We start from the raw sequence: 13,182 nt of genomic DNA, 5'->3' as shown, positions 1-13,182 counted from the left end.
TTTGAAGCAGATCCATCGAGAACTTTGGCCGTGCATCGCGGACACACACACACACACACACACACACACACAAACAGACAGACAGACACAAGTCGTATATATATATATAGTTAAGCACATTCCAGTACATGTGGGTTATACACTCAAGTACAGATAAGCATACTTTTCATACAGAAGAAGAAGAAGAAGAAGAGGAAGAGGAAGAGGAAGAGGAAGAGGAAGAGGAAGAGGAAGGGGAAGGGGAAGGGGAGGAGGAATACTACAGTTTGATTTGTCAACTCATGGTGCCTTTAAATCCTTTGCATAGGCAAGATCACGCCACGCCCCTGAGTTTAAAACTTGCAGCGCTAAAGTTAAAATGCTCCTATCAATTGCTGTCAGTTTTGTGACAAAAATAAAGGTTTAAATGCCTCCACGATGTTGATGCGTTTGAAAATAACAATTTGCGTGGTGCGGTGGCGAATAACAAAAAATGCGGTGGCGAGTTACATCTAACATTGAATTGATGCGGTGGCGAATTACAGAGAGTTGTTGACACTCGGTTTGTATCTGCTTCTTGCAAAGTATATATGGAACTATATACAGAGAAACTACACGTGGAGATTCATAAAACATTAAAGTTATCAGTGAACATGTCCAAGAATAACCAGTAATCTCCGTTTTGTTGCATTTGACGCAGAAACTGAAAATATGCCCAAAACATGGGGAAACGAGAAGAAAAACAGATCGTCACGATCACCAGGGCCATCAAAGCATCAACAAATATATACAGAAATATAGCTAAGGATATAAGTATGTGAAATGCAACACTTGAGAACATGCTGAGTGCCTAGCATTCTAACAATTTAATTTATCATTCGAGAGACCTACCTCGCAGCTTGCCTCTTCGTCGGCGTGAAGCGATAAAAAGTTGCGGTGGCGCAAATGCAGAGTTACACGATCCACGGCGTGTATATATATGTTTTACTCCACCTTTAGCTATTTGTTTCCATACAACATCATCACCAATATGAAAAACATTGTTTAAAACTGCATCTAACTTTCATCTTTAATGAAAATTCTTAACTGAGCGCATAACGCCCTCGAAAAAAACAAAATTCAGTTGTAAGTAATTATTTGGATGTTTCAATTTAAAATCGTTATATGACAAAAACCCATCGGCTCTCATCAAGTGACCAACTGTAATAATGCCGTTTTCCATCCAATTCCTGTTAAAAATAACCTTTTTATCTATGCAAATATGTACATTATAATACAGACGCTCTGAAGCAAAATCACTCAAGGTGATGGGGACACATTTGCATGCAAAATGCTTATAATGTTTGAAAACATCTCTCCAGAAAGGATTCTAAACTCTTTGCATCAATATGTTTCCAAACTCACCTCCTCTCTTGTGAATGTTATGTACAAGTGGACACAGGGCTTGTAGAAGTTTAGTTACTTTTCCTTCACTACAAAGGACTCGCTGTAACCATGATATCTTCAGAGCTGACAAAAAGCATTTCAAATCCACCATTTTAAGCCCCCCCCCCCCCCTCTTCAAACGACTGATATGCTGTTGTTCTCTTTATTCTATCTTTCTTACCATTCCATAGAAATGAAAAAAATAACCTATTCAAATCAAACAAAAACTTATCATCAGGGTCTGGTAAACTCATAAACAAATGAGTTAACTTAGACAGCGCCAAACTCTTAATAACTGTTATTTTTCCAAAGGGTGTTAAATTTCTTCTGGACCAGGACCTGAACAAATTCTCAATTTCTACCAATTTATGTTCATAATTAAGGGGTATAATGTCATCTAAGTTGACTGAAAAAACAATGCCAAGAATTTTAAATGTTACAGGGTTCCAACTGAGCATAAGTTCCGGCATAAATTTAATATTAAAATTTTTATGTGAGCCTATCCAGACTGCCGTGGTTTTCTCATAATTCATTTTCAGACCGGATATAGAGGCAAATTGCTTCAAAACGTTCATACATGCACAACAAGACTGTTTAGAACCATCCAGAAACAGGGCGGTATCATCTGCAAACTGGGATATTAATATTTCATCATCTGCCACCTTTATAACTTTTATCTCTGTACTCTGGCGGATCATATTGGACAAAAATTCGGCACATATTAGATATAAATAAGGTGACAATGGATCTCCTTGTCTGGTACCTCTTTGTACATCAAACCAACTGGAATATTTACCATTCACAGAAACACATGATCTAATATTATTATAAAAAGTGAAAATCCATCTTTTAATGTCATCACCGAAGTTGAATTTGCACAAACATTTATCAATGAAGGACCAAGAAACGCTGTCGAAAGCTTTTTCAAAGTCAATGCACATTAAGAGGCCACGTATGTTATGCTTATTCACATAAAATAGAGTATCATATTATAACCTTATGTTTTGGCCAATGTACCTTCCTTTAAGAAAGCCTGTCTGATCTTCATGGATTAAGTTTGGTAACACAGACTTTAACCGTTCAGCAATACAGGATGAAGCAATCTTATAAACTACATTCAACAGTGTAATGGGTCGCCAATTTTTCAAAAAACTTTTATCCTTTCCATCCTTTGGTATACAGGTAATAACTCCCTGTCTCTGGGTGATAGACATCTCTCCCTTTTCAAAGCTACAATTCAGGGATCCCAAGAGAAAGGAACAGAGATCTTTAAAAAAGAACTTAAAAAACTCAGCTGTATACCCATCTGAACCAGGGCTTTTGTCGTTATTTAACCGTTTAATAACTGCCATCATTTCTTGCATGGTAATTTTCCCTTCCAAACAATCTCTTTCTTCATTGGAAAGTGCTGGGTGTTCTAAGTTTTTATCAATCGATTCATTTACCAAATTTGTGTCTCTTGTGGAATACAATTCTTCATAAAAACACTTGACCTCATTACATATAAGGTCACTATCATGTATAACCCCGTTCTCAGTCTGTACAAAACATTGCTTTCTGCACATAATTCCTTTTTTCCAGGTTACAAAAATAATTGGTATTCTTCTCACCATCACAAATCCACCTGGCACGTGATCTCACAATAATACCATCAACTCGCTTCTGTCGCACTTCACCCAAATCTCGCTTCTTCTGTTCTAACAACTGTACATTACTTTCATTCACCTGATTCTCCAAACATACAATCTCAGCAAGGATTTCTCTTTCTTTCCTATCACTTTCTTTTTTTATGTGAGGCGTAGGAGATACATTTACCTCTTATCTCCAGCAAAATCATTTCAAAAAAAGAATTGATCATTAATCATCAACACCAAATCTTCATCCTCAATCAAATGTATATTATTTCTGTCATAAACAGGTACAGCATATTGTACTTTCAAATCTAATATTACTTGCTTAACTAATCCAACAAATGTTATATCTTTTAACAGTGAGTTATTAAACTTCCATAGTGGTCGGTGTCTTTTTACAATGTCAGTATTAAAACATAAAGATACAGGTGAATGATCCGAATTATAACTGGGCATAATATCAACACCATTAAGAATTAATCCCAATTGTTCAGATGTTAAAAATAATCCAGTCTACTTCTTTGTACACCATTAAATCTTCGCCAGGTATATTTTCTTAGACCGGTGTGCAGATTTCTATAAATATCCACAAGATTCAACTGTTCCATCATATCTAACATCTTTTTCCTACTTCTCATTCTATACACTTTTGAAGGATGATTAGAATCAATCTAAGGATCAATTGCAATGTTCCAGTCCCCTCCAATCACAATACAGTCATTATAAAAAAACTATTAAAATTATTGACTAATTGCCACCAATCTTTATTACCAAACTTTGTCTGCGAAATTATTCTATTATCCAGTTTAACATTATATTCCTTTTTTCTTATACGAATTGTTTTCCTACTAAGTCGTTTCGAATGCGTCTCAATAACGCCCAACACCACCCGGAATCTAAACGTTTTGCTAAACTGTGTATAACTTGTTTTTTCTTTATCAACATTTTAATTCCCTCGGTTATCCATGGGGCATCTCGTTCATTTATCACAACAGTTTTTACGGGCATACAGTGCTTGGCAGTAGTTATGAGCGTATCCGTGAGGGATTCGACTGCTGCATCCAAAAGTTCTAAATTAACGATCTCAGACCAATCAATACTTCCTAAATCGTTCAAAAACTTTTCAACATCTAGTTTCGAATAATTATACAGGGTGCGTTCAAATGAACGTTTTAAGTGAACAATTTTATTTTATTTTTACATAAGGACGCGAGTGGTCAATGCAGATTGGAGGAAGAACATTAATTGCATCTATCATGTCCGGACACGGGGTTAATATCATATCAATAAGAGTGGACGAAGTTTCTGTAGTACGGGTTGGTTCTGTCACGATTTGGAATACACTGTTAACAGTCAGTAATCGTTGAAGGTGAGGTGGTGGGTTCTTCACACAATCAGCATTAAAATCGCCAAATATTATCAGTTTGTGTGGTGTACTTGTAGCTTTCAAATCCCAATATTTAACACTGTATAAAGTACCAACAAGAACGGTCTCGATCTCCTGATCAATTTTAGTTTCCACCCATACCGCCTCTAGGAGAGATGTGCTCAAGTCGTATCTGGGTTTACAGATCAAATCACTTTTCACATACACAGCAACACCCACATGTGCATCAGCAGGCCTATTGCATCTTACTGGTGGATGAAAACCATTCAGACTAATGTCGTTATTATAAACATTTCTGGACAACCACGTTTCGGATACCGTGATAATATCAAAATTTCTCAACTCTGCCTGCAGATAAACTATTTTGTTCTGAAGGCTTCGTACATCACAATATGAATAACAGATATATTTAGTTTTCCGTCAAGAGCTGGTCCTTGGTTTTGTTCCACATCGCCACAAAGCAACAGCAAATATAAAAAAAATGAGACAGAAAATCATGTTCATAAACATCAATTTACTAGCAGGGACATTCGGAGAGCTCGCCTTATTTTCCAAACCGTAATCACAACAACAACTTCGACAGCTCTGCAGAAAGAACTGGCATCACTCGATAACAAGAACATTAAGAAGGCAAGCGACAAGCCTCTTGATCCGTACAGCAAAATAACTAGACACGAATTAACGTTACGAATATTCACACCTATGTAGCCCCCGATCCTGGGCCCTGTACTGGCGAAGACTACATCCACTCATTGCGTTACAGCTCTTTGCAAAACTTCAAACCAGTCAGAGGCCAAGAGGTGGTGCCACGTCAGAGTCGCTCTGAGAGTGTTACAAGCGAGAGAGGCTAATTCAATTATAATTCTACAATAGTGGATGAATGAGAAAGTGAAAGAAAACATCATCTGACAACGAAGAGAATAAAACAACGCAGCAACACCACCAACCAAAAACAACAAAGAGAACAAGAAAATGGTTGATCGGAAGAGTGCAGACAAATACTAAACAAATCAGAAAATAATGATAAATAAACGCTTCAATACATTCGTGAAGAAATGCTTCGGAAAATTGGTTTCAAAAAGAGATAACTAAAACTAAGAGTGGCCTTATGTGAAACAAGGTTCTTGAATTTTGATTTCGCTGAATAAAGGAGAGTCAGAAATGCATGTATAAGGCCATCCTGAACTCAGGTCAAAATGAGTTCGGCTCATTCTATCCCTGACAGGATGCCTTGGTTTTCGTTGTCTGGCGAGGAAATCGATATTTTACATATTTAGATCTTTTCGTAATGTGTTATGGATGTAAGCAGATTCGCGATCGTCGATAATGATTTTTCATGGTGTTGTGTAATTTTTAAATTACAAAGGAATTGATGTGTAAGACAGTTTCAAGCGAGCTATTTTTCGCGACTGTATTTACTGTGCAAACAACTCTAAATATGGCAAAAGTGTTACGTGATAATCAACCGTTTGGTTTTGGCGCTCGCTGGAGCAGACGATTTTTTCTGACAGTGATGCAACCAGTCGAGACCGGATGTAAGAAAGTCGTCGGGACCCACTTTTTGTCTTTCATACATCCGGTCTTTACTAAATCCGGTTAACCGGATGTATGAAAATATTGTGGATTGACTTTCATACATCCGGCCACGCGTCTGTTACTTGATAAAAGTAGGTTTTTTTCATATCATTTTTGTATTTATTTGTTTTTTTTATGTTTAAATGTTTTGATACATAATTATCCTTGTTAGAAGAAAAGGTTTGTGAATAACAAGTGGAAAAGTACATGTACTTACATACACTGACACAGTCTGGACAACCGATAGAAAGAGCAACTGTTTGTGTAAGGAACTGTTCTGCTTTGCATAAGGCCGTGCACTCTCCCCCCCGTCCCTCTGTGTGTGTGTGTGTGTGCGCGTACGTGCGTGCGCTCGCGCGCACGTGTGTGTGTGTGTGTGTGTGTGTTTGTGTGTGGCTCAACTGTATTGTGTGTGTTCCCTCCACAACCCTTTTGCGCTTTTGACAATGTTTTTGGTCGTGGAAGCTTTGTAATGACGGTTGGCGTAGCAAATAACATTTTCTGAGTTCTCTCTCTCTCCCTCTCTCTCTCTCTCTCTCTCTCTCTCTCTCTCTCTCTCTCTCTCTCTCTCTCTCTCTCTCTCTCTCTCTCTCTCCAAAACGCACACATTTATAACACACACACACACGCGCGCGCACTGAATACAAAAAAGGTAGTTAAACTTAAAACCAGTTTAATGGATTAAAACAACAACAACAACATAAAAAAAAACTGAGTCACACCCACGACCAATGCCTCTGGTTCTAATTGTACCAAAAAAATGCTTTCCTGGGCTATTATGGCTCTTCAGTCATGACAAATTTATAACAGGCTATAATGACTGAATAGACAAACAAAACAGATTATTAATGGAGTTAAACATAACATCAGTTTAATGGATACAATCAACAATAACAACAAGAACATAAAAACAACAACAAGAACATAAAAACAACAACATAAAATACAACAAAATAAAATACAACAACATAAAATACAACAACATAAAAACAAAACATAAAAAGATAACAACTGATTCACATCCATGACAAAATGTCTCTGGTTATAAATGTAACAAAAATGCCTTCTGGGCTTTTATGGGTCTTCGTGACGAATTTGTAACAGGTTAAAAAAAATAATTGAATGGAGAAACAAATTAAACAGAACGACTCGTTGACAGCTATAGAATCTGGATAAAAATCAGTTGGTGGGGAAGTTTTCAGGGCATCCTCATTTAGACTACCTTTGTGGACACCACCCGCTCAAAATGGCCACAGAGATTTCGGATGTAAATGTTCTCCTCGGACCTGTCTACCCCATTTATCGGGAAAAGGGGTGGGTGTGGCAGCCATCCCCGTGAGCATTCGGAAGTGGCTGTGTACTGTAGTACACAAACTCTCGAGGATAGTTCACACAGAAAAGCTCTGAAGTTGTGTTCAGGGGCTCAGAAAACAGCCTGCTATCAACAAAAAATCAGAAGATTCTCATGTGTGAGTATAGAATAGTATAGAAAGAGAAAGGAGTGAGACTTGGCCCAGACGACGACTCCAAAAGATAAGCTGTAACTCTAAACTGAAGTGTTCCACTGTGGGAAACACGCCGCTTCTTGCCTGAGCAAGATATTTGTTCTTCTTTCTTTATTTATTTAGTGTTTAACGTCGTTTTCAACCGTTCAAGGTTATATCGCGACGGGGAAAGGGGGGAGATGGGATAGAGCCACTTGTTAATTGTTTCTTGTTCACAAAAGCACTAATCAAAAATTTGCTCCAGGGGCTTGCAACGTAGTACAATATATTACCTTACTGGGAGAATGCAAGTTTCCAGTACAAAGGACAAAACATTTCTTACATACTGCTTGACTAAACTCTTTACAAAAATTGACTATATTCTATACAAGAAACACTTAACAAGGGTAAAAAGAGAAACAGAATCCGTTAGTCGCCTCTTACGACATGCTGAAGAGCATCGGGTTGATTCTTCCCCCTAACCCGCGGGGGATATTTGTTCTTGTCTTTCATGATGTTCGACAGCGTTGGCAGGGGGACACCTAAATCAATGGCCATCTGTGTTCGGGATTTGTGTGGACTGTCCTCTACTGCCTTTATGATTTTAAGGCGCTCAGACAATGTCAACACTCTACGTTTGCCTGTAGCTTTCGCTTTGCGGTCCGCCATTTTGCAAGTTCGAGTCGCTATGGAAGGGAAACTACTCTTACCACACTTTGGTGACTTGGGTCTACTTTCGTTTTCTTACAACCGGTCTTGCAACAACGCATTTGTGCTGCTCGGGACCAGAGATTTGCTTTCATACAACCGGACTTTTATACATCCGATTTTCATACAACCGGAAAATTCTAAGTAATAACAAAGAGTAGCTTCTGCCGGGACCCTGCCTACCCCTTCTGTCTTGTGTGTGGCGCACGTTATATATGTCAAAGCAGCACCGCCCTGATATGGCCCTTCGTGGTCGGCTGGGCGTTAAGCAAACAAACAAACAAATACAACATTTGGAGAAACTAGTGTCGCTGTATAAGGAGATTTGAAAAATGAGATATCTTATGTCTTTCGCTCTCACAAACAAACAAATACAACATTTAGAGAAACTAGTGTCGCTGTATAAGGAGATTTGAACAAGTCGCGTAAGGCGAAAATACAATATTTAGTCAAGTAGCTGTCGAACTCACAGAATGAAACTGAACGCAATGCCATTTTACTCGTAGCATCGTCAGGCCACCGCTCATGGCAAAGGCAGTGAAATTGACAAGAAGAGCGGGGTAGTAGTTGCGCTAAGAAGGATAGCACGCTTTTCTGTACCTCTCTTTGTTTTAACTTTCTGAGCGTGTTTATAATCCAAACATATCATATCTATATGGTTTTGGAATCAGGAACCGACAAGGAATAAGATGAAAGTGTTTTTAAATTGATTTCGACAATTTAATTTTGATAATAATTTTTATATATTTAATTTTCAGAGCTTGTTTTTAATCCGAATACAACATATTTATATGTTTTTGGAATCAGCAAATGATGGAGAATAAGATAAACGTAAATTTGGATCGTTTTATAAATTTTTATTTTTTTTTACAATTTTCCGATTTTTAATGACCAAAGTCATTAATTAATTTTTAAGCCACCAAGCTGAAATGCAATACCGAAGTCCGGGCTTCGTCGAAGATTACTTGACCAAAATTTCAACCAATTTGGTTAAAAAATGAGGGCGTGACAGTGCCGCCTCAACTTTCACGAAAAGCCGGATATGACGTCATCAAAGACATTTATCAAAAAAATGAAAAAAACGTATGGGGATTTCATACCCAGGAACTCTCATGTCAAATTTCATAAAGATCGGTCCAGTAGTTTAGTCTGAATCGCTCTACACACACACACAGACACACACACACACGCACACACGCACACACGCACATACACCACGACCCTCGTTTCGATTCCCCCTCGATGTTAAAATATTTAGTCAAAACTTGACTAAATATAAAAATGAGATATCTTATGTCTTTCGCTCTCACAAACAAACAAATACAACATTTAGAGAAACTAGTGTCGCTGTATAAGGAGATTTGAAAAATGATATATCTTATGTCTTTCGCTCTCACAAACAAACAAATACAACATTTAGAGAAACTAGTGTCGCTGTATAAGGAGATTTGAAAAATGAGATATCTTATGTCTTTCGCTCTCACAAACAAACAAATACAACATTTAGAGAAACTAGTGTCGCTGTATAAGGAGATTTGAAAAATGAGATATCTTATGTCTTTCACTCTCACGAAAGAAACTTTGACGAAGAAGTTTCAGGTGGTACAGCTGTTCTTTTTTCCTTTCATTCCTTAACAGACATTTTTCCAGCAAAACTTCAATATTTAATTTCAGCTGACTCCAGTTTTACTCTCTGTTTCTGCTCAAAATATTGGACTTGAACAAAATCTGACTTGCATATGACTCTTTTTAGTACCAACACGGCTCCGAACAGTTACACAAGTCTGCCAGCAGAGTATTTGAATCTAAGTAAAAGACAAGATGTTAATGCAGACAAGGTACACATTTCTAATGAAACAGAGTCTGATTGTCAGCATATTCGATCAAACATGTTGTCTTCTTCACAACCGACCAAATATAACAATCAGCTTATTACTTGCAAGATTATTACTGCAGGCAAAGAACACAATAGGGTGAAAAGAACAACAAAACAACGTACCAGGTCTGTTCAAGACTGGCTTACATGTGCTCCTAATGTCATCAGTGATCATTCGTACTTTTATTTACAAGTTCGGCGTAAAATCTGCATACAGAAATTAAAAGTTACTGATTATGTGCTTGAAGATGAAGATATCACTGTTTTAAGTAAAGAACCATGCGTGAAAGTTGATTCTGAGCAAGTTGCTGATTTGTGTGAAATTACAACTTCGCAGCATGAAAATGAAATGTTTACAGATTTTGTGACCTCCCTACTTCACAACCTTCACAGTAATGATTCGTACCTTTTCTTCACAAGTTCGGCGTAAAACTTGCACAAAGAAATTAAAAGTTACTGATTATGTGCTTGAAGATGAAGATATCACTGTTCTAAGTGAAGAACCATGCGTGAAAGTTGATTCTGAGCAAGTTGCTGATTTGTGTGAAATTACAACTTCGCAACATGAAAATGAAATGTTTACATGATTTGTAACCTCCCTACTTCACAACCTGCAGTATGAACTTGCCATCAGAGAGAGGCCAATCATGCCAAAGGTTTTTGTTTATAAATCAGTGTTTCACTCTCCGAAAACAAAACAATTTGCAAAACTTCAGACTTTCTTTAGGATTTGTTGAGGACTCTGTCTTTTGCGTCACATGTCAGAAATACTTAGCTCGGGGAGATATTCCTTCCAGCTTTCATGCAAACGGATTGCAGCTCTCTCATATCCCAGATGTTCTCAAATATTTGTCATTTTCAGAAGAAACAAAATTGATCTGTAAGCTGCAGATTTGTCTCGCTCTTGGTGTATTGCCTGGTGGTTAGTTTGGTGAGATAGGAATTGTCTCGCATTTACCACTAGATGTTGCAAATATTGTTCATCGACTTCCCCCGGATGCAGATGATGCAAATCAAATGTCTGTCTGTTATGACTATGGCCGTACTCTGAGAGTTGTGTCAAAACATTTGGTCTCACCTTCTAAAATCCTATGTGCTCTTCAATGGCTTAAGGGCTCCTAGACCACAATATTTTGCAGGGAATTTAATTTAGTCTGTCTCCAGCTCTGGGTAAAGCAATTAGAGTGTATATTCATCAGCTTTCTATGCCTTTAAAGAACAGAATCATCTTTATGCATGCCTTAATTTAGGTTTAGCAGGTTCTACACTGAACAACTTTTACTCTGGTAATAGTGAGCATCAAGTGATGGTGTCTGTGTGTAATTCTGGTATACAGTTAAAGCATTACACTGTTCCTTCTGGAAGAACGCTATTTGTGCAAAAAATACCAGCATGTCCTTTGGAACATTTATGAATGAATAGCTACTGTGATAAATACATGGGTTTTTTTTTACAGGTCAGAACGTACCTCACAATCATGTTTATTATAGTTCTTGTCATTTTACACTATTGTCTCAAATAAAAGCACTTCCCATTTCTTCTGCTTGTTATTTTGTTTCCACTAATCACCATGATTACCTACACACCATAAACTGACATTCCAACACAGACACCAATCAACAACTACTAACAGAACATGCACTCAACATTTCTACTGCTTTATTTCACAGTCACCACATTTTCAAAACAATCCATCTTATCTGCTTATCAAACACTTTCTCACTGCCTGTCTGTCTCTCTTCCCTGACTCTCTTCGTGTACACTACATTGGGGTGTGCACGTTAAAGATCCCACGATTGACAAAAGGGTCTTTCCTGGCAAAATTGTATAGGCATAGATAAAAATGTCCACCAAATACCCGTTTGACTTGGAATAAAGGCCGTGAAAGGTGAATGCTCGCCTAATAGGCTACTGAGCTTTACTGGCCGATGTGAATGCGTTATACATTGTGTGTGAAAAATGTCTGTTTGTCTGTCTGTCTGAAACAAATTCCATTTCAAAACGGCAGAAATTAATATGTATGTAAGCGCCTAGGGCTATATCTAGATTAGGCGCATAAAAAAGATCACAATAATAGTAATAATAATAATTACCATTCTCATTATCCCAAACTGACACCAACTTCGGCTGATCTAGTCGAACCTCCCTTGTACGACCTTCAAGAATATGACAACATTCGGAACTTAAATTGGGCGCTCCATATAACATAATTATAACACAGTTCAACTGTACACCCTCTGGTCGCGCACACACACACTAAGCACACACCCATGTTCTACAACATGTTTTGGCCCTGTTGATCTCTGATCAACCCTATTTCTTGTATTACTTACGGTGAGGAATTCACAGGGTCGCAGAAACCAGCTTCTTCGACGCAAGTAGTCTCTCAACTCATCTGTGGTTCTCGTGTGACGCCTTTCCCGTGGTTCTCGCGTGACGCCTTTGAAGAGACGAGTTTTATAGATATGGGCCCGGGTTGGGGGTGTAGGTTTGGAGGAGGGATGGAAAGCTAGTTAGTGAGGAAGAATCGAGATGAATAGATAACTTCACACACAAAGAAATACCTTAGTCATCGCTTCTACTTGCATTTCTGAGAAAAAGAAAAGGGTGTGTGTCTGTAGGGGGGGGGGGGGGGGGGGGGAGATGCCGGCTGGCCAATGATTATTTCAAGGAGGCCTGGGGTAAAAACCATGTTCTTGGTACGTCCCCGTTTGAGATTGTGAGCAGCTGCACGCCGTATTGCGTGTGCATGTACTACCTTGTACTACCTGTGTTTGTCTGTGTGTATGGGGGGGGGGGGGGGCGGGAGCGCTGAAGCTGAAATGTTTTATGCTCGAAACGTCAATAGCCAGTTTTTAAAAGGAAAGGCGATAGCTTGGAGTGGGTTGTCAAAAAGCAATTACTTAAAGGCACAGTGTTTCCCGTCAAACAGTTCTGCCAACTTTCTCATATCTGCGCAGGCTTTTGCATGGGATAAGACTATCCCTCGACATGTGTGCGTTTGCGTTTCTGTTTGTTTCTCAGCGGCGCACCTACTCATGTGTATGTACCTGTGAGAAAATGTTTCTTGGAGTTTCGTACTGATTCCGTGTTCGTCCGTCAATTGTTCTGTTTGTC

The 13,182-nt window shown here is 38.4% G+C and overlaps 1 protein-coding gene across 2 annotated transcripts in view; it reads right to left on the bottom strand.

Annotated features, from left to right (window-relative positions):
- The window catches only part of LOC138967021 (calpain-5-like), a 55,732-nt gene extending 43,179 nt beyond the window's left edge, over nt 1–12,553 (bottom strand). For both annotated transcript variants that reach the window (XM_070339469.1, XM_070339470.1), the window contains exon 1: nt 12,399–12,553. The gene's annotated coding sequence lies outside the window, so the exon portion shown is untranslated. The remainder of the gene's footprint in view (nt 1–12,398) is intronic.
- Nucleotides 12,554–13,182: the final 629 nt, after the last annotated feature.

The sequence above is a fragment of the Littorina saxatilis genome, linkage group LG5, assembly GCF_037325665.1.
Source record: "Littorina saxatilis isolate snail1 linkage group LG5, US_GU_Lsax_2.0, whole genome shotgun sequence".
Classification (NCBI taxonomy): domain Eukaryota; kingdom Metazoa; phylum Mollusca; class Gastropoda; order Littorinimorpha; family Littorinidae; genus Littorina; species Littorina saxatilis.
The sequence above is the reverse complement of the archived record's forward strand: the minus strand, read 5'-3'. Positions and strand labels throughout refer to the sequence as shown.